Genomic DNA, 23,083 nt, shown 5'->3' with positions numbered 1-23,083 from the left:
AGAGAGAAAACGTATTTATGAAGAGTGACAATTACTTTCTGTTTCGCCTTCTATAGAATCGCCCCAAATCACGCCCGCGGGTTTTGGGAAAGTTTCCTAAAACCCTCGGAAATTCAAATATCCCGGGGTTTTTAGATTTGGGATACATTGGGTAATATCAAAAAAATTATCCATACTTTATGCCCTTCTTGTAAAAGGACTAAAAATCCATAATCTAAGAAGAATGGTCTATAAACCTATTATCAAATTGATTTTGGTCTATATACCCATGGACTCTTATTATTTCATATATACCAATTTGAAAAAATAATACTAATTTTAATATATAACAAAGTTGATGTGTATATTTTATGCAAAAAAAAAGTTGATATGTATTTTATGTAGTTTAAGTAGGGGTAAAAGTGAACTTTTACAAATATTACATTCCTATTCCTATATGAACCAAACACCTAATTAGGAATATGTCAGGAATCAAATTCTCATTCCTGGTCAAACCAAACATCAAACTACAGTAATCTGATTCTCAGGGATCGCGTTACGGGAATGTGATTCCCATGAATCACATTCATTCCCGCGCGCCAAACATGGCCTAAAAGTTTAATCCGTCCAAGTTTAACAAAAAAGCACATCGTGACATATAGACGACCAGACTTTGATCACCCATTATGATAGTATTAGTCGCAGGATCTCACCCGAGTACTTGAATGACTTTTAAGTTTTCTCCAAACAATGATTCTTTTATTCCATCGACCAGTCCTACATAAAAAAACAAGAACAAACACATATCGAGCTTAGAAGTAGTTGATTCTTTGACTACTAACTTATCATTGTTCGAGTAACCTTGAAGGATTAACAGGAGCTATGAAAAATATATATATATATATATATATATATATATTACTAAGACTGAACGGTAATTAGTGAAGAGGGCCTAGATATTATTTCTGCAATGCTACTTAGCCCGAAAAAAGTGGCCCGAGAAGGCCAAATTACACATAATGTTAGTAATTTGGCCTTGGCAGGCCATCTAAACTCCTTTTCGTCAGGATAAACAACAATTTCCATATCATATTCTTGGTTATTTAGTACCATTTTTTCATGAGAGACTATTCTCACACACCCCCTCACGTTTCAATTTTTTTATCCTAACACGTTTCTTTTCCAAATGGAATGAGTGGGACGGGAGACGACCTAAGTATTATATTTTTGGTTACTAGAGTACTTTTTTTCATTTGGCATTATCTTCACAATTACTCCCTCAAGAGACTTCTCTTATTGTGGATTCGTGTAAGGAGTGTAAACATACTGTTACAATAGTGCAGAAATGTAATATAGATAAGAAGGCTATCTTATTAAACTAATATTAATTTTCTTCACCATTGTTACACTCAGTACGATCCAGAAGTGCACAAATCAGATAATCGGGATGCATGATTGTAACCTAGAAAATTTCGACGTAAGGGTAAAGTGTTGCAGTAGTTTTGACTTGAAAGTGCTTTGAAGCTTACTTCAACAACTCATTGAGCTTGTCTCTGCCGTTCTGAAGTGGTTGAGAGAGGTGACCGCCCCACTTATAGAACTCCAATTCCTTTTTGTCCAATATCTTCTCAGCCACCTAAAAAGTAAAAAAAGAATATGTAGAAGTCGACTAGATAACTATTGTTAGGAAAAATAACCTAATTAACTTGTTCAGGAATATGAAGATAAACGATGTGAAAGTAAAAGTAGAGACACCAAGATTATTTAACGTGGCAAAAAACCCCTCCAAACTAGAAGGTAAAAAACCACGGGACCTAGTCCAGAAATCTTCCACTATAATTAAATAATGGGTTACACAACTCTTCAAGATGTGTAGAAACACTCTTGGACAACTCTTCACCAAACCTATGGTGGATAAACTGAACAAAGAAACAAAGAAATAAAATCTCTTACTCCTTAGAATTTGAACAAATCCTAGATTCCTAAAGGTTGAAGAAGATAACCACAAACTAAGTTGCTTCACAAGATTAATAATCTTCTTTTCTTCAAACCAATATTCTGCTCTTTCAATCTCTCTTGAAAGAACCACTTCAGAAATCTCTCTTTCTCTGACTTCTCTTTGTTCTGGAAGTTGTTGTGTAATAATCTCTTCCCTTTCATTCCCTTTTATAATGATCAATAGGGACGTTTACCAATAGAAATAGAAATTCCTTTTTAGGCTTGAAAAAATAGAAACTTCTATTTTTTCCCCAAACAAGGAATAAGGGAAATCCTATTCCAACTAGGAGTCATTTTATTATAAGGAGGGACCCCAACAAACTCCCCCTCCCGACTTACGAAGAGGGACCTACCATCCCCAAACCTGCAACACTGCTACATAGCTCATGTTTGCCTTTGGGTAATGGTTTTGTCATCATATCTGAACCATTGTCGTCAGTATGGATTTTCTCGATCTTCAACACCTTTTCTTCAAGAACATCTTGGATCCACTGGTATCTCACATTTATATGCTTGGACTTGGAATGGAAACTAGAATTCTTACTGAGGTGGATGGCACTTTGACTGTCGCAATGAATAACATAATTATCTTGTTTCATACCAAGTTCTTCTAACAGTCTCTTCATCCATAACATCTCCTTGCAACATTCTGTAATGGCAATATATTCTGCCTCTGTAGTAGATAAAGCTACACACTTTTGTAATTTAGATTGCCATGACACTGCTCTCCCTGAAAATGTAAATAAGTAGCCTGATGTGGACCTTTTAGAGTCTACATCTCCTGCCATGTCTGCATCTGTGTAACCGACTAATACTGGCTTATCATTACCAAAACATATACGAGCTTTAGACGTACCTCTAAGATACTTCAGAATCCACTTCACTGCTAACCAATGCTCTTTGCCTAGATTAGCAAGAAATCTGCTTACTACTCCAACTGCAAATGCAATGTCCGGTCTTGTACACACCATTGCATACATCAAGCTTCCTACAGCTGAAGCATATAGAATTTTCTCCATTTCTTCTTTCTCACTTCTAGTTGATGGACACTGATCACGAGTCAACTTGAAGTGACTGGCTAATGGACAACTCACTGGTTTTGTCTTGTCCATATTGAACCTTTCTAGAACCTTCTCAATGTATCTTTCTTGTGATAGCCAAAGTTTTCCAGCTTTCCTATCACGAGAGATATGCATGCCAAGAATTTGTTTTACTGGCCCCAAGTCTTTCATATCGAAATACTTGTTTAGTTCCTTCTTTAACCTGCTAATTTTATTAGCATCCTGACCAACAATCAACATATCATCAACATAAAGTATAAGTATAATCAAATCTCCATCAGGAAATTTATGAACGAAAACACTGATGAGACATGAAAATGTCCCAACTAAATCTCTTAACACGGGTTAGTTAGTCCAAATCGAGTGGTTACTCTGATGATTTGTATGATTTTCTTTCTCAGGTGTCTTTTGCGGAATTGAGCATGAAAACTGGTTAAAATCGGAGAGAAAGACACACTTAAGGACATTTTGGTAATTTGGAGATGATGGTGTTCTGGAAACTTTAGTGCTCGGATGGAAAGTAGAGTTCAAAATAAACCCGTAGGCGAAAACAGAAGTTGAATCGGAGTCCGGACGGAAGAGTTTGACCAGGTCAAAGTGTGGGTCCGAGTTTGAATATTTAGAGACACGTGGCACCTATCGGAGCGTTAATATGCAAATTTCGGTACGTCGGTGGGCACCAGAAAGATATTTTCGGGATTTTTCATAGGTGCTGATCCCATGTAATGTGCCCCTTGATACTACAATGCTCCGTCCGAGCGTAACTAGATCGGACGACTTGGTTTATTATGAAAACACCAGGCTTCATCCAAGGAGCGTGTTGCATCTTATCTCTATGATCCAAAATACACTGAATCATTATTCTTTGGATGGCTTCCAGCAAGCATTACACGGTGGGGCCAACCTATTCCTTTATTTTCTTTTTTTGTTGTTATGGAAACAACAAACCACGTCAACAATAGCTGCCATGAAAAGATTGATCCTATCCCTCACTATTTCTCACTTTCAATATTTGGTTACTTCTATTTCTAGAAAGAGATGAGACTAAATCAGTGATTGAGCTAGTGGGATAGATAAGATTTCTCACTGATAGAGAGGAAAGGGAGATATTACTGGTTTTAGAAGAGAGAAGATATTCTCTCTCTCTAGAAATTTTAAATATTCTAGGCAGGGGAATGGAAGAGCTCGGTTAAGAAGGTCTTCAAATCTTCAAGTCAGAGAAGGAAAGAGAGGTCAAAACCGAGAGCAATCAAAGATTCGACCAAAAAGGAAATTTGATCTTTGATTTAGGAAGCTCGATTGGATCAAAATCAAGAGAAAGAAGATGAGATAAATTTCATAAGGAAAGAAGACTGAATATATTTTCACGACAGAGAAGATTGGGATATTTTGTGTGATTGATGAAGCAACAGATATTCTGAAGAGAGGGACTTAATTTATGTGATATTCTTGGTTGGAAAGATGAAGAAAATAACTGGAAATCAGAGATTATATAGATGGGGAGTTCTTTATCTTGCGACTGAAGGTAGATTTTATGTGATTCTACTGAGAGAGATCTCTCTATTTACAGTAAGGAACATGGAGCAAGATTGAATTGAAGAATTATTTTAGAGAGGGAAAGAGATTTCTAGATTCTTATTTCCTTTCTCATCTCTACTATCTTCAATTTCAGAGCTGGCCATTATAGTATAAAGAAAGAGCTTCATCAACTATCTTGGATCATCTCATTTTTGGGGGTCAAAAGCTCAACTAAAAATAGAAAAATCAGAGAAAGAGAGAGAAGGAAAAACAGATTTTTGGTTCATCATCATCTTAATCTTCTTCTTCTGTTCTTTGCTTTGTATTTATTTCTTTTTGTGAGAGAAAGGAGTGATTGTATAGAGAGAAAGAAACAGAGAGAGTGAGGACAGATTCAAACAAAGAGAAACAGAAACAGAGAGAGATTGTTAGAGAGAGAGATTATTTCTAATTTAATGAAGTCTTCCTCTTTTAATGTGTTTATGTTAGTTGATTTCTGGATTGAAAAGTAAAGAAAAGAGATATTTTACAGAAACAGAAAGAGTAAGAAGAGAAAGAAAGAGTAAGAAGAAGAAAGAGAGTTGGAGAAGACGAGAAAACCATTTTCCCACAGAGAATCCATTTCCGGGAAGACGAGAAAATCGTTTTACCTTAGGACCTGTTTGGCTGCGACAGGGAAAATCAGTAAGAAAGTTTCATTCTTCTTCCATTTTTTCTCTCATTTGTCATATTTGATTTAATCTTTTATTATGGGTAGCTAATTCTCCATCTAGGGCTAGGATGAAACCCATTTTTAAGCTTTTAGAGACCAATTTTTGTGCGATTAATTCTCTTGCTTGTGTTTAAAAGTTCAAGTTGTTTTAGTTAGTTAAACTTGTTTTCTTTTCATTGTCTATATTTTTAGTTTGATACACCATGCTTAGATTAAATTCTTTGATGGTGTATGCTTATCGATTAATAGTCAATAGTTTAGAGATTTGTTTTTCTAAATACAACAATTACAAGTTTGTGATTATCAATCGGGTTTTAATGAAAACATCTCCCGGAATTAGGATAGTTCATTATCCGAATTTCTGAGTTAAAAAAAAGAGAGTTGATTAGATAATTATTGGGTCTGAATGTGATTTTATGTGGTGGAATCCTAAACCCTAGACTCCTCTCCCCATTTGAGTTCATTTTCATTTCCGTTATTTTATTTCAATATTTTATTCATTTTAAAACCAAAATCAAAACAGTTGAAAATCTTATTACTTCCTAGTTTTAGAATAGGTTTCACTTAGTCTCTGAGGAACGAACCGGTCTTACCGGAATTTATTACAACTTGACACCCGTGCACTTGCGGGTGTAGACTTATTTAGGGTAACCTTTCTAGGCCCATCAAGTTTTTGGCGCCGCTGCCGGGGACTAGTTTTAAATTTTTTCTAAACTTGGAAAGTTTTTATTTTTGGTAAGTTTTTATTTTTGGCCACTTTGACTTGCTTCTCTATTTTTGGTGTTTAGGGCATTAAGGAGCGAAAGAGAAGGCGCAAACAAGGAGGAGGAGTCGAAAAGAAGAAATTTACAGTTTTATTTTATTTTATTTTATTTTTTATTTTTGGTGAGAGAGAGACTTTAGACTTTTTAGATTTTATTTTTGGATTTAAGTTTTGACCCTAATTTAAAGGGCATAAATTGTAACCGAAAAACCAAAGAAGCCTCGTGTTCGGACACTTAAGGGAAGAGTGGCCCGGGTCGTCATCAAAGGTCGTCGCCCGTCTCGAACGGGAGGTAATTTCTCTGACCACCCACGAATCCCCTGTAAGTGGGTACTTGTATGTTTTTTGTGTGCCTCGTTGATTTGACGAACTGCTTAGTTTAATCGTCTTTAGTAAGGGCACAAACCCCATTACAAGATAGGAGTCGGATTTCATCACCGATCTCTTGCCCATTTAGGAAACAACGTTGCGAATCCCAAGCCTCACTTAAATTAAAATCTGGTTTAGACATTGGCCTTAGGGTATCGAGCTCATAGGATCTTTGAAACGATTCAGGAACTTAATTTTTATTTGGGCATTCCTAAAAGGAAAGTGTCACTCAATTCTTTAAAAGGTCACCTCGAGAAGAGGCAACGCTACCGAAGGTTGGACGGCTATCACAACGTTCATCGTTGGCTGTCACCAAGAATTGTTTGACCGTATTACTTTGACGGAGTAACCCTCATAACAATTATAGTTCAAGCTTTGTAACGAAGTAGGAGCTGTCTAGATTTTTAAGTGAAATTGACCAACCTGTCAGTCGTCTAGATTTTGTTTAGGTTGCTTGGTTGAGTCAGCTTGATTGTAGTTGTCTTCCTTCTAGGATCTTTGTAGTGTTTCCCCGGTTTTCGTGATTTAAAAAAAAAAAAAAAAAAAAAAAAAACAAAAAAACAAAAAAATTGATGAGAAATGGATAGATCGTGGTCCCAACATAATGGCAGAAGGGACGAGAGTTCTTCAAATCTACCATGGTGGTATTTAGCAAATGGGCAGAATAATAGTAGTCATCCTAGAGACAATGTGCATAATGATGGTCGTAGGGATTATTATCAACCTCAAGAGGGTTATGAACCATATTATAGGTATCCTGACAGATCATCTTACATGCATTATAGTAGAGAGTCTTATGCTCCAAATGTGTCCCAACCTCAATGGGAAAACATTGAAACTAATGACTCTTACATGCATTATAACGAAGAATTTTATGCTTCACACGTATCTCAACCTCAATGGGATAACGGTGAAACTATTGATCCTTCATCTCCAGCATCACCTTCGTTGGCCGAAGAAATGAGTATGTTAAAGAAGGTTCATGAAGAGTCTATGAGTGCGCTAAGGAGGATTTGTGGAGAGTCTTCTGCTCCACACGTGTCTCAACCTCAATGGGATAATGGTGAAACTATTGACTCTCCATCTTTAGCATCATCTTCGTTGGCCGAAACTATGAGTATGTTAAAGAAGGTTCATGAAGAGTCTATGAGTGAGCTAAGGAGGATTTGTGGAGAGTCTTCTGCTCCACACGTGTCTCAACCTCAATGGGATAACGGTGAATCTATTGACTCTCCATCTTTAGGATCATCTTCATTGACCCAAACTGTTAGTGATCTTCAAAAGAGTACTTTCGAGTTTTGTCAGACTTTAGAAGAAAAGAATGACAATACCTATGGAACTCTACAAGAAATAACAACTAGTATTATAGAAGAAGATCACCATGAGAATGTAGAGTACGGTCCACAGTGTCCTGTGTACTATGATGACGAGGATACAATTTTAGAGGAGTATAGTTCTCCCGACAACATCGTTATTGAGACTAAAATCTCAGAAACGATGGAGCCCGATATTGAGATATCCTCTCATTGTATCGAACTTGAAATACATTCAGACCATAATGAAGAGTTCACTAGAGTTGAAGATGATTTGAAGTCGTTTGACTCAACTGAGGATGATGAATCATGGTTGACCAATTTGCTAAATGAGAGGATTGACTCGCCTGATTTAGGCGAAGATTTAGAATTCTTTAGGGACACCGATGATAACATGATAAAAGAAATTATAGAAGGACTATCTAACTCGACTTCTAGGGATTGTGAGTCTGATAGTAGGGTTCCTCCATTGAAGGAACCCGAAGTACCTGTTTTAGAGAACCCTAGTTTAAGTCCTAGTGTCATTGATAGTCCTCTAGATTGCTTGGTATTTTGTCCCTCAAAACCATGTGTAGATTTTGAAGCACTCACTCCCTCTGTCGATCATCCATATGAAGACCCATTCTATCCGGTTTGTACTTTTTCTAGTGCGGTACCAAACTTAACGACCTTAATGTCGTCTAAGTTTGGGGATTGCCCCTTTTCTTTGATAGTCTCACATGCACTCTCTGCAACTCACAAAAATGTGAGACTATCGTTTACTGAAAAATTTGTGTTCTGGGTGGACCCACAGATGTATCGAATATTGGTCTACAGTTAATCACATATCTGTAATCCAGTAGGTTAAATCTTTTCTATTTTTTTTTTTTGAATCATCTGTTTCGTCTGGCTGAAGTCGTTAAACTTAGCGCTTTTGGGAGGCAACCCATGCAGAGGACGCTGAATCGGGTAATATCTCTCCCTTCACCCTGTTATTTTTTTGCATAGTCTTCAGAACATTGAGGACAATGTTCGGTTTAAGTTTGGGGATAGGGGAATGAATTTTTTGCTAAGTCCTTATTTCAAAAATTCAAAAGGGTTCAAAATTTTTCAAAATTTTAAAATTTTTGGATTGAAAATGTGAGTCTAGTTGTTTTTGCTTGTTAATAGTTATAGAGTCTAGTTTGTTAGACTATCCGTTTGCTAAAAGTTTTTCCACGAATTTCGAGTCTTGAAGTTGTTTGTGCACCAGCCATGTGAGTATTAGATAGGTGAAGAGTTGACTTTTCTGAGAGAACTTAATCGATCATTAGTGGAGACCTAACCTATGTGAGATTCTGAGCCTTTCTTGTTGTTTTGAGTGATCTCTTCTGAGCTAATTCTGAGTAGAGTGTAGAGCTACTCAACCTCGCAATATTCATTAGAGCTCAGTTGATCTCTTGAGTTCACATTTTACAACCACTAGGGATGTCATCAGGAAGCGAACCTTTCTCTTGTAGTCTGAGAAACTTGAAAGCAGTGTCAACTAGAGGAAGATAGAACCTCATATATCATTTAGAATCCTGAGAATAAGGCATGAAGCAAAATGAAGAGAATATTACCAAGGAAAGAATAATGTGAAGAAAGTAGTATTTGTATTATGAGTCGTATGAAAAAAAAAAAAAAAAAAAAAAAAAAAAAAAGAAGAAAAAAATAAAATAAAAAGAAATAGAAAAATCAAAAAAAAAGTGTGTTTGTTTAGTTTAAGTGTTTATCCCTTGAATTAGTTCTTGAAGATTTGAAGACGTCGAGTTCTCAGGAGTTCTAGTTCATCCTTAGTCTATCGACCTCTAGGAAGCATTGTTAGAAAGTAGATCAGGTGAGAAGAGTTGGTTAGCTTCCCCATTCCGTATTAGTGGTTGTTTCCTTCTATGAGATCAGTCGTCCACGAAGAATTTAGTCCATCTTTTGTCATGTGTTGAGTTTTCCTTCATACTCATACTCGCACATAGAGTGAACCATTTCTGAGTGACTTTAATTTTTGAGTGTATGACCGTGAGGCAAAAGTCGAGGCGAAATGTATTGAGAAAGTGATCGAGGTCTTGTCTGTTCGGAACTGAAATGATGCTCATATTGGATGGTCACGTGCACTTCGAGTCTTGATTACTAGTGAAGGGATTTTTTAGCTTTTGTATGGTTTGGTCAACTTTGATTTCATTTCTATTAACTTTTGAAAACTTACCGGATGAACATTTTTAGTCCACATCATATTTAGACCCTTTTGGATTGTGAAATATCGAATTTTGTGGGTATATTCACTGCAAACCCTCACGAGACAAAACTCGTCCTCTTGGGTAACCTAGAGGTTTAACGGCTTATTGCACGTGCTAAGTGCAATCGTGATTTCCTACGAAAGTGGTGAACTGGGCGTAGTGTTATTTTCCTGTTTTGCTCGAGGACTAGCAAACACAATGATCTGAAGCCGTCCTGTGATACCCTTGATCCTTCATGAATGATTCAAACTTTTTGTACCACTGTCTTGGTGCTTGTTTCAGCCCATATAAACTCTTCTCTAACTTACAAACCAAGTGTTCCTTACCTTTAACTTCAAACCCTGTTGGTTGTTCCATATACACATCTTCCTCCAAGTCACCATGAAGGAAAGCGGTCTTGACATCTAGTTGTTCAATTTCTAGGTTCATACTTGCAGCCAATCCCAATACTAACCGTATAGAGGACATCTTCACCACCGGAGAGAAAATCTCATCAAAATCAATACCCTTCTTCTGCCCAAATCCTTTCACCACTAGGCGTGCCTTATACCGTGGTTGTGAATTTCTTTCTTCGGTCTTGATTTTGAACACCCACTTATTTTTAAGAATTTTCTTATTCTTAGGGTTTTCAACCAACTTAAAAGTGTTGTTTTTATGCAACGATTCAATCTCATCTTCCATAGCTTTCAACCACTCCTTCTTGTGTTCATCATCTATGGCTTCTTCATAACACTGTGGTTCTCCACTATCTGTAACCATCACATACTCGTGTGGAGGATACTTGGTAGATGGTGCTCTATCCATAGTCGATCTTCTCAATTCAGCTGGTGGTTCATGTTGAACTTCCATTCCTTGCTCAACATCATCACCCATAGGAACATCTTCATGAGCTTCATCTTCATGATTTTGTTCTTCACCTGCATTACCATGCATAACCTTAGAAGAGATATGTGGATCTAGATCAATGAGATCATTACTATGATTCTCATGTTTCTCAACTTTCCCGAAGTCCTCAATAGTTTGATTTTCAAGAAAGATCACATCTCTACTTCTAATAATCTTTTTATCGACTGGATCCCATAACCTGTATCCGAATTTCTCATCTGCATAGCCTAAAAAGATGCATTGCTTGGCTTTATCATCAAGCTTTGCTCTTTGATCTTTAGGTATATGCACAAAAGCCCTGCAACCAAACACCCTTAAGTGTTCATAACTGACTTCTTTCCCAGCCCACACTCTCTCAGCTACATCTCCATCTAATGGTGCTGAAGGTGATAAATTGATCAGATAACATGCAGTACGCATTGCCTCGCCCCAGAAGCTTTTAGGCAGCTTTTCTTCTGAGAGCATACATCTGATCCTCTCCACAATAGTGCGGTTCATGCGTTCTGCTACACCATTTTGTTGTGGAGTTTTGGGAACTGTCTGTTCATGTCGAATACCATGGGTTTTGCAATACTCTTCAAATGACCCGATGTATTCTCCTCCATTGTCAGTGCGAATGCACTTCAATGATTTTCCTGTCTCCCGTTCTACCATGTTGTGGAAATTTTTGAAAACTGCAAGTACCTGATCTTTGGTCTTTATGGCATATGCCCAAACTTTCCTGGAAGCATCATCTATAAAAGTAACGAAATACAAAGCACCACCAAGTGTTTTGACCTTTAAAGGTCCACAAACGTCAGAATAAACAAGCTCCAAAACACAGGATTTTCTTTCAGATGCATTCCTTTGAAAGGAAACTCTATGTTGCTTTCCTACTAAACAATGAGAACAAGTGTTTAAATTTATACCTTTTATGTTCGGTAAGTCTTGTCGTTTAGCAAGGATTTGAAGTCCTTTCTCGTTCATGTGCCCGAGTCTTCTATGCCAAAGATCAGTGGAAGAATCTTTTTCAACTGCATTTAATTCTCCTTTACACAGTTTTACTTGAGTCATGTATAAAGTACAACACTTCTTCCCTCTTGCTATCACCATTGACCCTTTTGTGAGCTTCCACTTTCCATCACCAAAGTGACTGTGGTACCCTTCATCATCTAATACTCCGGTAGAGATTAGGTTATATTGAAGATCTGGTATATGCCTCACATTCTTAAGAATCAATGTACTCCCCGTGCTCGTCTCGATTTTCACTTCTCCAATCCCTACGATTTTTGAGAAACCTAAGTTTCCCATCCTGACTTTGCCAAGGTCACCAGTTTTGTAAGAGTTAAAGAAATCCTTACATGGAATAGCATGATACGAAGCACCTGAGTCAACCAACCATGTTGTTTCTGGTTCTGACTCAGCCATACTTAAGCAAGTGTCTCCACAACCTGAGAGTAAGATAATGTCATCACCTGAGGCAACTGCCGCAACATTATCTTGTTTTTCAACATCCTTTTTATTTTCCTTCTTTGGTTTCCTGCAATCACTCTTGTAATGACCCATTTTTCCACAACCAAAACATCTAACTTCTTTCTTTGGTTTTGATCTTCCCCTTGACTTATCACGGTTATGAGGTTTTCTACTTTTACCTCTCCCCCGTCTTTCTGTAACAAGTGCCTCTGAATGAGACTCGTCTGACGATGATTTCCTTCTTGTTTCTTCATTCAACAAACTACCTGTTACGTGATTCATACGCATTATGTCATCAGGAGCAGAATTGCTAAGAGACACCACCAATGTCTCCCAACTATCTGGTAAAGAATTTAGAAGAAGTAAGGCCTGCAACTCATCATCCAAAACTAACTTCATTGCAGAAAGCTGATTTACTAGACTTTTCATCTCATTCAAGTGTTGAGCAATTGAGGTTCCTTCTTTATATTGTAATTTTCCTAGCTTTCTGAACAAGTAAGCCTTTTTGGCAGCTGTCTTCTGATCATATAATTCTTCTAATTTCCTCCATAGACTAAAAGCGGAAGTCTCCGTCGATACATGATGAAAAACACTGGGTTCTACCCATTGTCGAATAAATCCAACAACCTTACGATCTAATACCTTCCAGTCTTCTTCATCTATCTTCATCGGTTTTGTACCGTGATTTTCAATGGGTGCAGCTAGGTCTTTGCAGTATAACAAATCTTCCATTTTTGCTTTCCACATCAAATAGTTTTCTCCATCTAAACTAATCATGCGATTAGTATTCACTTCCATAATTCTGAACAATAAATCCAACCTAAGCTCTGGTACCACTTGTTAGGAAAAATAACCTAATTAACTTGTTCAGGAATATGAAGATAAATGATGTGAAAGTAAAAGTAGAGACACCAAGATTATTTAACGTGGCAAAAAACCCCTCCAAACTAGAAGGTAAAAAACCACGGGACCTAGTCCAGAAATCTTCCACTATAATTAAATAATGGGTTACACAACTCTTCAAGATGCGTAGAAACACTCTTGGACAACTCTTCACCAAACCTATGGTGGATAAACTGAACAAAGAAACAAAGAAATAAAATCTCTTACTCCTTAGAATTTGAACAAATCCTAGATTCCTAAAGGTTGAAGAAGATAACCACAAACTAAATTGCTTCACAAGATTAATAATCTTCTTTTCTTCAAACCAATATTCTGCTCTTTCAATCTCTCTTGAAAGAACCACTTCAGAAATCTCTCTTTCTCTGACTTCTCTTTGTTATGGAAGTTGTTGTGTAATAATCTCTTCCCTTTCATTCCCTTTTATAATGATCAATAGGGAGGTTTACCAATAGAAATAGGAATTCCTTTTTAGGCTTGAAAAAATAGAAACTTCTATTTTTTCCCCAAACAAGGAATAAGGGAAATCCTATTCCAACTAGGAGTCCTTTTATTATAAGGAGGGACCCCAACAACTATGACATGCATGAGTCAACCAATCAAGGTAAAGATTTGGATTCCAAGGTTAAAATATAAGATTTGGGGTCTAAAAAAAAGCCTTATTACATTTTTATCGATCATTCGACCACCTACAATGTTGGCAATACATTGTAGAAGTGACAAAGGGAAGCTTAGGGATCCTTGACCGATAAGTCCTCAAGATACTAAGAATATGAAATGCTAGAAGAAGACGGTTCTGGAATGGTGTGACATCTCTCTTCGAACCACTTCAAATCTTTAGCCGACGCTTCTGACCTCTCCAATCCTGTATTTCTGAATTCAACATCTGAAATCGGAGAACCAATATGTGTAAGCAAATAATGGACAATATCTATCTGCATTTGTTCGGTCAATTCAGAAAGTAAACAAAATGGTCGAATAAACAAAAATCATACTTGGGGAAAAATTAAGAACATTAAAATGCATTTGTTCGGTCTATCTGCATTTGACAATCTAATAGCTTTCCGCTCATAATCGACTTTTATCTTCTTTATCTACTTCTTACCACTTCATTGTCTGAAAGAGCTAAGACCTTGAGTGAAATAGGTTTTTATTGCTTATTAGGCTAAGAACTTGAGCCAATTTAGAGAAGAATTATGTTAAAAATAATCAAGTTCGAAGAGAAATCATATCGGAAGACCATCGTTTGGGGAAGGCATTCGAACCTCTCCATCTTAGGTCTTCGGACTTATATTTGTTTGATTTGGTTGAACTTCTAGTTTTCACAAACACGAGCTATGAGCTTGTGGTTGACAAACGACTACATACCTATAGCTTTACCTATTCAAGACCTCAATGTCCCATATGGTTATACCTATTCTGACACCTGGGCATATGCATAATAAAGGACGATTCAGTGACGCTAACTTGATCGCCTCACTATCTTTAACTCAAAAAGTGGTAATTTTCCCCTTACTTCCTTTAATGGAAGCCATTCTAACGCCAAAAACTACCCTTTAACTTTTTTAGGGTCCTTCCACTTCAACAAGTTATAGAGCCTAGATTTTGAAATAAGGCGTTCGGGTGGGCCTGTAGCCAAACAAGAGGTGACAACGGGTCTGATCACATGAAGTGGACATTAACTCCTTATGGCAACTTCTCTGTTAAATTTATGTATCAACACCTAAGCTTGATTCAGAATCCTCACCCATCGCCTTCCCCCAACTGGTCTTTCATATGGTCCAAAAACACCATTCCCCGTATCCACTTTTTGCTTTGGAAATGCTGCACGGGAGCTCTTTTCGTTAGACAGACAATTGGAAAGTTCATAGGCAACCAATTTACCTGCCCTAATTGTGATCAAATTGAATCACCCGAACATGCTTTACTTTATTGTCACTTAGCGAAAAATATTTTGCTTTATTTTAATATAATATCGACTAACATTTCCTCCATCTCTGAATGAATTTTCTCTTGGCAGGACTCCCAACAAATTAGCTACACATCTACGAATATTCACTTTGCTACCATGCTGTGCGCATATGGAAAACCAGATGTGATCATTGCTTTCAGCACGTCATTAATTCTATTAAGCTAGTAATAAGACAAATCATGGCATTCCCTCTAATGATATCGATAGGAAACGAATTCAACATAAATCTACTCCAAAATGTTAACCCCCTAACTTGCCTGTTTTAAAAATTAATGTAGATGCTTATTCTACAGATACTAATGCTTGTATTGGGATCAGTGTCATCATTCATGATCATCAGTCAAAGTTTATCGAAGCAAAAGTTCAGACTGATTGTGCGTACACTATCTAGGAAAGTGAAGCAAAGACAATACTTAATGGAATCATTTGGGCGGAGGAACATAAGTACCGATCTATCATTATTGAAAGTGACAACCTCAATCTCATGAACTTCTCAAAAATCCCAGACACTCTATCCAATGGCAATCAATGACTCATATATAGTCTATCAAGAAGCTCAGTACGAAGTTCCGTAACATACAATTTGCTTAGATTGCAAGAACTCAAAACATCCAAGCTGACAAACTGGCAAAATGGTCAAGGAAACCCAATAGTAATAGATTCTGGAAGTACATTCCCAATTTCCTTTCTAATATGTATTGTAATTACACTCTCTTGGCTTAATGGTACTACAACTTCAACAACAAAAAAAAACAAGTAGTATGAGGTCAAGCCTTGCAAAACGGTGGTCACAAAAACATCCTTACAAACAACTTTTGGCGTTGTAACATTGGAAAAGGGCTTTACGGAAACAAACTTGAACAACTCACATGACTCAACTTAGGAAATTTTAGGCAGATGGACTTGTAGTCCAATTGGTTGTGCATTCCTTAGATGATACCAAGATGTTATGAATTCAAGTAACTGATGATGTAGTTCACTCTCTACTCTCTAGAGGTGTATATGTATTACATGAAGTAAAAAAATTAGCTTTTTCTTGGTCGTTGGGGTCTTTAAGGTCGGAATGTTTTTTCTGCGGCGTTTTATAAGCTTATTCTATCAATATCATATTATGCAATGCCAGTTACATATAGTGAAAACGATTCTCATTAAGAAATGAATTTGAGATGTTTACAAGTATTTAAAGATAAACCCTAACTAACTTAATAACAACTATAACAGAAATGTGATTTCTCTCTCTAACTATCTTAACCGACTCTCAACAAACTAACAAGCTTAAGTTATGATACATTGAGGCTGGACAATGGTTTTGTCCATCACTAACAAACTAACCACTCTTGAGTCTTCATGATTCTGTGAGAAGGAGCTGAATAAGAAATGAACCAGCTCCTATTTGAAATACACTCCATTACCCTCCCTCAAGCTAAGCGATGGGTAAGAGCTTAAGCTTGTTTCGAAAAAGAGAGAATTGAGGACCAGGTAGTGCTTTGGTCAGAACATCTGCTGGCTGAGAGGAAGTAGGCACATAAGAAAGCTTAATCCTTTTGTTAATTACCAATTCACGAATGAAATGGAAATCCAAAGCAAGATGCTTAATTTTGGAATGAAAAACAGGATTAGAAGCTAAGGCTAAGGCCGAGACATTATCACACCAAAGCAGTGGTGGAGTGGAGATAAAAACATGAAGATCTTGAAGAAGAGAACAAATCCATAGAACCTCAGCTGCAGATTGAGCAAGTGACCTATACTCTGCTTCAGTAGAAGACCTAGATACTGTTGGCTGCTTCTTTGCTGACCAAGAGATGGAATTTCCCCCTAAGTAGATGATGAAACCAGAAGTAGAGCGACTATCACAAGCACTACCAGCCCAATCTGCATCTGCATAGGCTTGTAAATCCAAGAATTTTGATTTTGTGAAATGAAGACCATAATTGACAGTTCCCTTAAGATATCTTAGAATCCTCTTTACAGCCAAGAGATGAGAAGTCCTAGGTTGGCTCATGAATTGACAAACAAGATTAACAGAATAATTGATATCTGGTCTGGTCCAGGTTAGATATTGTAGAGCCCCCACCAAGCTTCTATAGTGAGTTGGATCATCAAGAAGGTCACCTTCATTTGGACTAAGCTTTGTTCTATGAGGTAGTGGGGTTGAACAAGGTTTGGCATCAGCCATTTGTGCCTTTTTTAGAAGATCTAAAGTGTACTTAGTCTGAGTAAGATAAAGGCCAGACTTATCTCTTTTAACCTCCATACCCAAAAAATAATGGAGAGGACCCAAGTCCTTCATAGCAAATTGAGAGCTAAGTGTAGCTATGAGAGAGGCACAAGCTGATGAGGAGTTACCTGTGACTAATATGTCATCAACATAGACTAGCACATATAGAAGAACCCCATTATCTGAGTAGACAAATAAAGAAGTGTCTGAGAAGGATTTCTGAAAACCAAAAGCCAACAAAGAATCAACTAACTCCTCATACCAAGCTCTAGGAGCTTGTTTTAAGCCATAGAGTGATTTGTGCAATTTACATACATAGTTAGGCCTTGATTTATCTTGAAAACCTGGAGGTTGAGTCATGTAAACCTCTTCTTTGAGATGACCATGGAGGAAAGCATTGCTAACATCCAGCTGCTTGATCATCCAATCATTCTGAGTTGCTAAAGAGAGAAGAACTCTAATGGTGGTTGGCTTTGCTACAGGACTAAAGGTTTCTGAGTAATCAATTCCTTCTCTTTGATGGAAGCCTTTTGCTACTAAACGAGCCTTGTACCTTTCAATGGTACCATCTGACTTTTGTTTCAATTTGAATACCCATTTGCAACCAACTAGATTCTGATTAGGAGAAGGAGGAACAAGAGACCAAGTGTTTAAATCCTCTAAAGCCTTAAACTCAGTGGCCATTGCTTCTCTCCAGTTAGGATCCTTATTGGCTTGAGTAAAACATGTGGGTGTGGGTGGTAAAGAATCAATTTGGAGTGATGAACTAATAGGATGTTTAGTGGAAGCTAAAAAACCTTTGGGTTTGTGAATACCAGACTTGGACCTTGTTTGCATAGGATGTATAGACTGAGTAGTGGTTGGTAAGATAATAGACCTAGGTGAGGTAGTAGAACCAGATGTTTCAGTAGGTAAGGTAATAGGAATTGATGATGAATCAGTAGGTAAGATAATAGGATGTTGGTGTGGTTCAGTAGGAATAGAAGAATCACTTGAGTTGGGTGATGTAGTAGGAATTGATGATGAATCACTTGAGTTGGGTGATGTAATAGGAGTTGGGTGTGATTCATGAGGGGAGAGAGAATTGGGTACCACATGTGATGATGGTAGATGCTGATCTAAGTTTGAAATGTGAGTGACTGGGGGAAGATAGGAAGATGACTGAATTGGGGTAAGAGAAATGGGATAAGTGCTTGAATTTGGAGAAGAAGAGGTCAATGAGGAATTTCTTAGAGATTGTAAGGGGAAGTATTCTTCATTGAATACCACATGTCTTGATATATATACCCTCCCAGTAGAAACATCTAAACATTTATAACCTTTTTGATTAGTGGCATAACCTATAAAAACACATTCTATGCTCCTAGGATCAAGCTTGTTGGAAGTATATGGTTTTAACCATGGATAACAAGCACATCCAAAGACTTTAAGAAAGTCATAATCAGGAGAACAATAAAATAGTTTTTCCAGAGGAGAAATGTTATCTAAATGAGCTAAAGGTAATCTGTTAATTACATAGTTAGCTGCATTAAGAGCTTCAAGCCAATAGGAAGAAGAAAGAGAGGCTTGAATAAGAAGGGTTCTAGTAATATCAATTAGGTGTCTATGCTTAGACTCAGCAACCCCATTTTGTTCTGGGGTATGAGGACATGTTAGCTGATGAGTAATCCCTTTGGTTTGAAGAAATAATCGAAGAGAGGTAGCAATAAACTCCCCTCCTCCATCTGTCCTAATCATTTTAACATTCTTGCCCAACTGATTTTCAATAGTGTTCACAAAAGAGATAAATGCAGAAGTGAAATCAGACTTAGAAGATAAAGGAAGGATCCAACAAAACTTAGAGAAATCATCTATCACATTAGCATAGTATTTGATACCACTAACAGATACAGTAGGTGCAGGACCCCATAGGTCTATATGTAACAATTCTAAAGGAAAAGAAGCTACATTATTTGAAGGTTTAAAGGAAAGCTTCTTGCTTCTGCCTAGTTGACAGTCTGAGCATAAAATAGGTTTGAGAGGTGCAGAAGTGAACAAATGCTTCAACTTGTGCATTGATTGAAAAGAGGGATGACACAATCTTTTATGCCAAAGAGCAGGAGAAGTAGACCTAGCAAGTAAAGTTGTTATTTTGGGTTTGATTGAAGAAGCACTCTCAAGCTTGATTGGGTATAAGCCTCCTTCAGCTGGCCCTTGGAAAAGAGTCTGGTTCGAATTGAGGTCCTTCACATAATATTGAATAGGATCAAATGTTAAAGAGCAATGGTTATCTTTTGTGAACTTATTAACAGATAACAGATTATGTGTGGCTTGAGGGACAACAAGTACATTCTTGAGAGAGAAAGAATGATTATTATGAGAAAAATTAGAATCACCAAAGTGTGTAATTTTCATACCTTGGCCATTAGCTGTGGAGATTAATTCCTTTCCTTTATAAGAAGAAGAAGAAGAAGAAGCTATGTTTGAGACATCTGGGGTGATATGGTGTGAAGCACCAGTATCAGCAAACCAGGGATTCTCTCCAAAAATATTGGCAGTAGCAAGCATAGCTGCTATGTTATTTGGTGGATTGCGACCTTGATACGCAAAATTCATACGATGGTAGCATTCAGCAGCTGTGTGTCCCACTTTGTGGCATATTTGACAAGTAGGTTTATCTCCATTAGAATTCCTTGAACCATAACTTTTGCCTTGAGAATGACCTTGAGAATTTCTTTGAGAAGTATAATTTTTACTTTTAGAAGAATGATTATTATATTGCCTTGAGCCTCTGAATCGATTATTGGACTGATTGGAATAATTTCCAGTTCCTGACCTTGGTTGATTGAATCGATTAAAGGAAGAAGATTGAGATGAATGAGGATTAGTGAAGAGAGCATGATTCACATTAAGCATAGACTTTTTTTGTCTTTCTGAGATAGTGATTTCCTCACTAATAAGAAGATTTTGAAGTTCAGGTACAGAAACAGGAGGTTTCCTCAATCGAATTGCTGCTGAAAAAGAGTCATATTCAGGAGGAAGAGCACGCAAAATACTTACAACTAACTCGACACTTGAAGCTGGACTACCAGCAGCAGCAAGTGAATCAGAGATTTTCTTCACTTTTGCAAGGAATTCAGGCATTTTATCAGTATCTTTCTTCAAATCACGAAGATTCTCCTGTAATTGAAAGATATGAGAGGTAGAAGCTGCAGCAAAAGAGTCCTCAAGATTTTGCCATAGTTGTTGAGAAGTAGTATTACCAATGACATAAGGAATTACTGAGTCTGAAAGTGTTGAATTTATCCAAATTAATAAAGATTGGTCTTCTTCTAGCCAATCAAGATAATCAGGATTTATTTCCTTCTTCTCCTCATCTAGAAACTGATCTGGTTGTGGACGAGAGCCATTTATTAGATCAAGAACATTATATTTCTTAAGTATTGGTAAGAATAATGATCGCCAAGCAAGATAATTGTCGCTTTGAAGCTTGATTGGGATAACATTTCCCATAGAATTGATAGAAAGAGAAGTGATTTTCGGATGATCCATTGAGTTTGAGATGATTTTGTGTTTGAAACCGAGAATTAGTAAATTCGTAGAAGTATTTTGAAAGAAAAAGAAAGCTTAGAAGATGAAGATTGAAGTTCGAAGAAGATGAAGATTGAAGTTCGAAGAAGAAGAAGATTGAAGTTCGAAGAAGATGAAGATTGAAGTTCGAAGAAGATGAAGATCGAAGTTTGGTTTTAGAGAGAGAAAGTAGAAATGAGAATAGAGAAAAAGCGCATATAGCTCTGATACCATAGTGAAAACGATTCTCATTAAGAAATGAATTTGAGATGTTTACAAGTATTTAAAGATAAACCCTAACAAACTTAATAACAACTATAACAGAAATGTGATTTCTCTCTCTAACTATCTTAACCGACTCTCAACAAACTAACAAGCTTAAGTTATGATACATTGAGGCTGGACAATGGTTTTGTCCATCACTAACAAACTAACCACTCTTGAGTCTTCATGATTCTGTGAGAAGGAGCTGAATAAGAAATGAACCAGCTCCTATTTGAAATACACTCCATTAACATATTTGTATCAAATTTTGTAGGTTTTGATTTAATTATTTCATCCTCTTGCATACAAGTGTTGTATGAGATATAGGAAATTTTACTAGTTATGCCAACACAAGAAAATCAATCAAAACAAATTTTATTCATTACTAACAAATTTTAGTGATCATTACTAACAAATCACTGATAACTTTCAACAAAAAAAAAATCACTGATAGAACCCACTACTCCATGGGCTTTGAATCTAAAACAAGAAAAGACTTGCATAAAATAAAAAGGGTTTTTTGGGCTTACCCCCTCGTCACTAATTGGTAATTGAGTTTACCCCCCTCAATAATGGGTAATTGAACTTACCCCCTTGGACTTACTACTATTGACAAAAACACAAAGGCTATGTTTGGCGTATGTGAAATAATTGCCACTAACAAGAACAACTATTCTTCAATATGATTCATATTAGGGATTCTACCTCATTTTATTGTTTGATTTGGTCAGGAATATGATTAGTAAAGATTGATTTTATTTATATAGTATTTACTTTCTGATTTTATATTCACATACCAAACATATCCTTAGTAGTTTTGACAAAAAATCTTAATTCAAGGGGGTAAGCTCAATTACCAATTACTGAAGGGGGTAAACTCAATTACCTATTAATTTTGAGGGGGTAAGCTCAAAAAACCCAAATAAAAATCTATAGGAAAAAAACTAATGTTGTAGTAAACAATAACGTAAGAGATATTTTGGCAACGGATGAGGATCCAAAGTTTCCATGTGTACCAGTACTACTAGGTCCTTCGGTCGGTGCCATCGAAATAATATTAGGTCTTTCTGTTGAAGGAGAATCTGCTGGTGGAGTTCCCATGGAGGAAGGTGGAGTAGCGGTGGAGGAGGGTGGAGGAGTGGCAGCGGTGGAATGTGGTGGAACGGCGGTGGTGGATGGAGGAGTGGCGGTAGTTGTGCAGTTAGTACCGTTAACATTAACGAATAACTTTTGGCCAAACATACAATGTTCACCAACAGTACAGATATAGAAGTGAGCACCGGCTGTATTGAGACGAATAGTGGAAGGACTAGTACTTAGAATCGAACCACCAATTGGGACAGACTTGGTGTCGCAAGCATCATATGCAGCTTTTGAAACTTCAGCAACAGTGTGGACTCCTGGAAAGTTGAATAGAAGAGTGTCTCCGACGACGAAGGTCTTGGAGGAAGCCCAAGTAGAATAAGCATCAGATGAAGAAGGTATAGTCCATCCCATGCCCTCTCCAACTGTGTGTGTAGTACTGCTGCTCTGCCCAACTGCACAATGTAGCACTACAGCTACAACGATCAAATACCCAAACAGAATGCTCGTACGACTCGCCATCTCTCTCACTCTTAGTTTTGTTCCCTTGAATATCTCTTTTTCTCTCTGGAAGTGAATGATTAGATGAACTGAATAGGAGAGGGGAGTTTGCTATTTATACACAAATTAGAATCCTAATACTAATTGAATTTAGAAAGTCAAAACAGAATAGAAATCCTTTTCCTAATAAATTTAGGAACTTCTAATAGGGAGATTCATGATTGGGGAGGGGTTAAAGGCGCTTCAAAAAGGGAAATTTTAGTGGGGCACTTGAAAACTTTTTAATAGGTTATTTTTGGCTGATCCTTTTTTTTC

At 37.1% G+C, this 23,083-nt stretch overlaps 2 pseudogenes; both read right to left on the bottom strand.

Moving 5' to 3' along the window:
• Positions 1–663: 663 nt before the first annotated feature.
• On the bottom strand, positions 664–14,122 carry LOC147550546 (heme oxygenase 1, chloroplastic-like; annotated as a pseudogene).
• Positions 14,123–22,114: 7,992 nt separating this feature from the next.
• On the bottom strand, positions 22,115–22,824 carry LOC147550545 (cucumber peeling cupredoxin pseudogene; annotated as a pseudogene).
• Between the last annotated feature and the right edge of the window lie 259 nt (positions 22,825–23,083).

Source organism: Eschscholzia californica, unplaced genomic scaffold (assembly GCF_041429995.1).
Source record: "Eschscholzia californica isolate CP2 unplaced genomic scaffold, dmEscCali1.0.p SCAF_3, whole genome shotgun sequence".
NCBI classification, from domain to species: domain Eukaryota; kingdom Viridiplantae; phylum Streptophyta; class Magnoliopsida; order Ranunculales; family Papaveraceae; genus Eschscholzia; species Eschscholzia californica.
The sequence above is the reverse complement of the archived record's forward strand: the minus strand, read 5'-3'. Positions and strand labels throughout refer to the sequence as shown.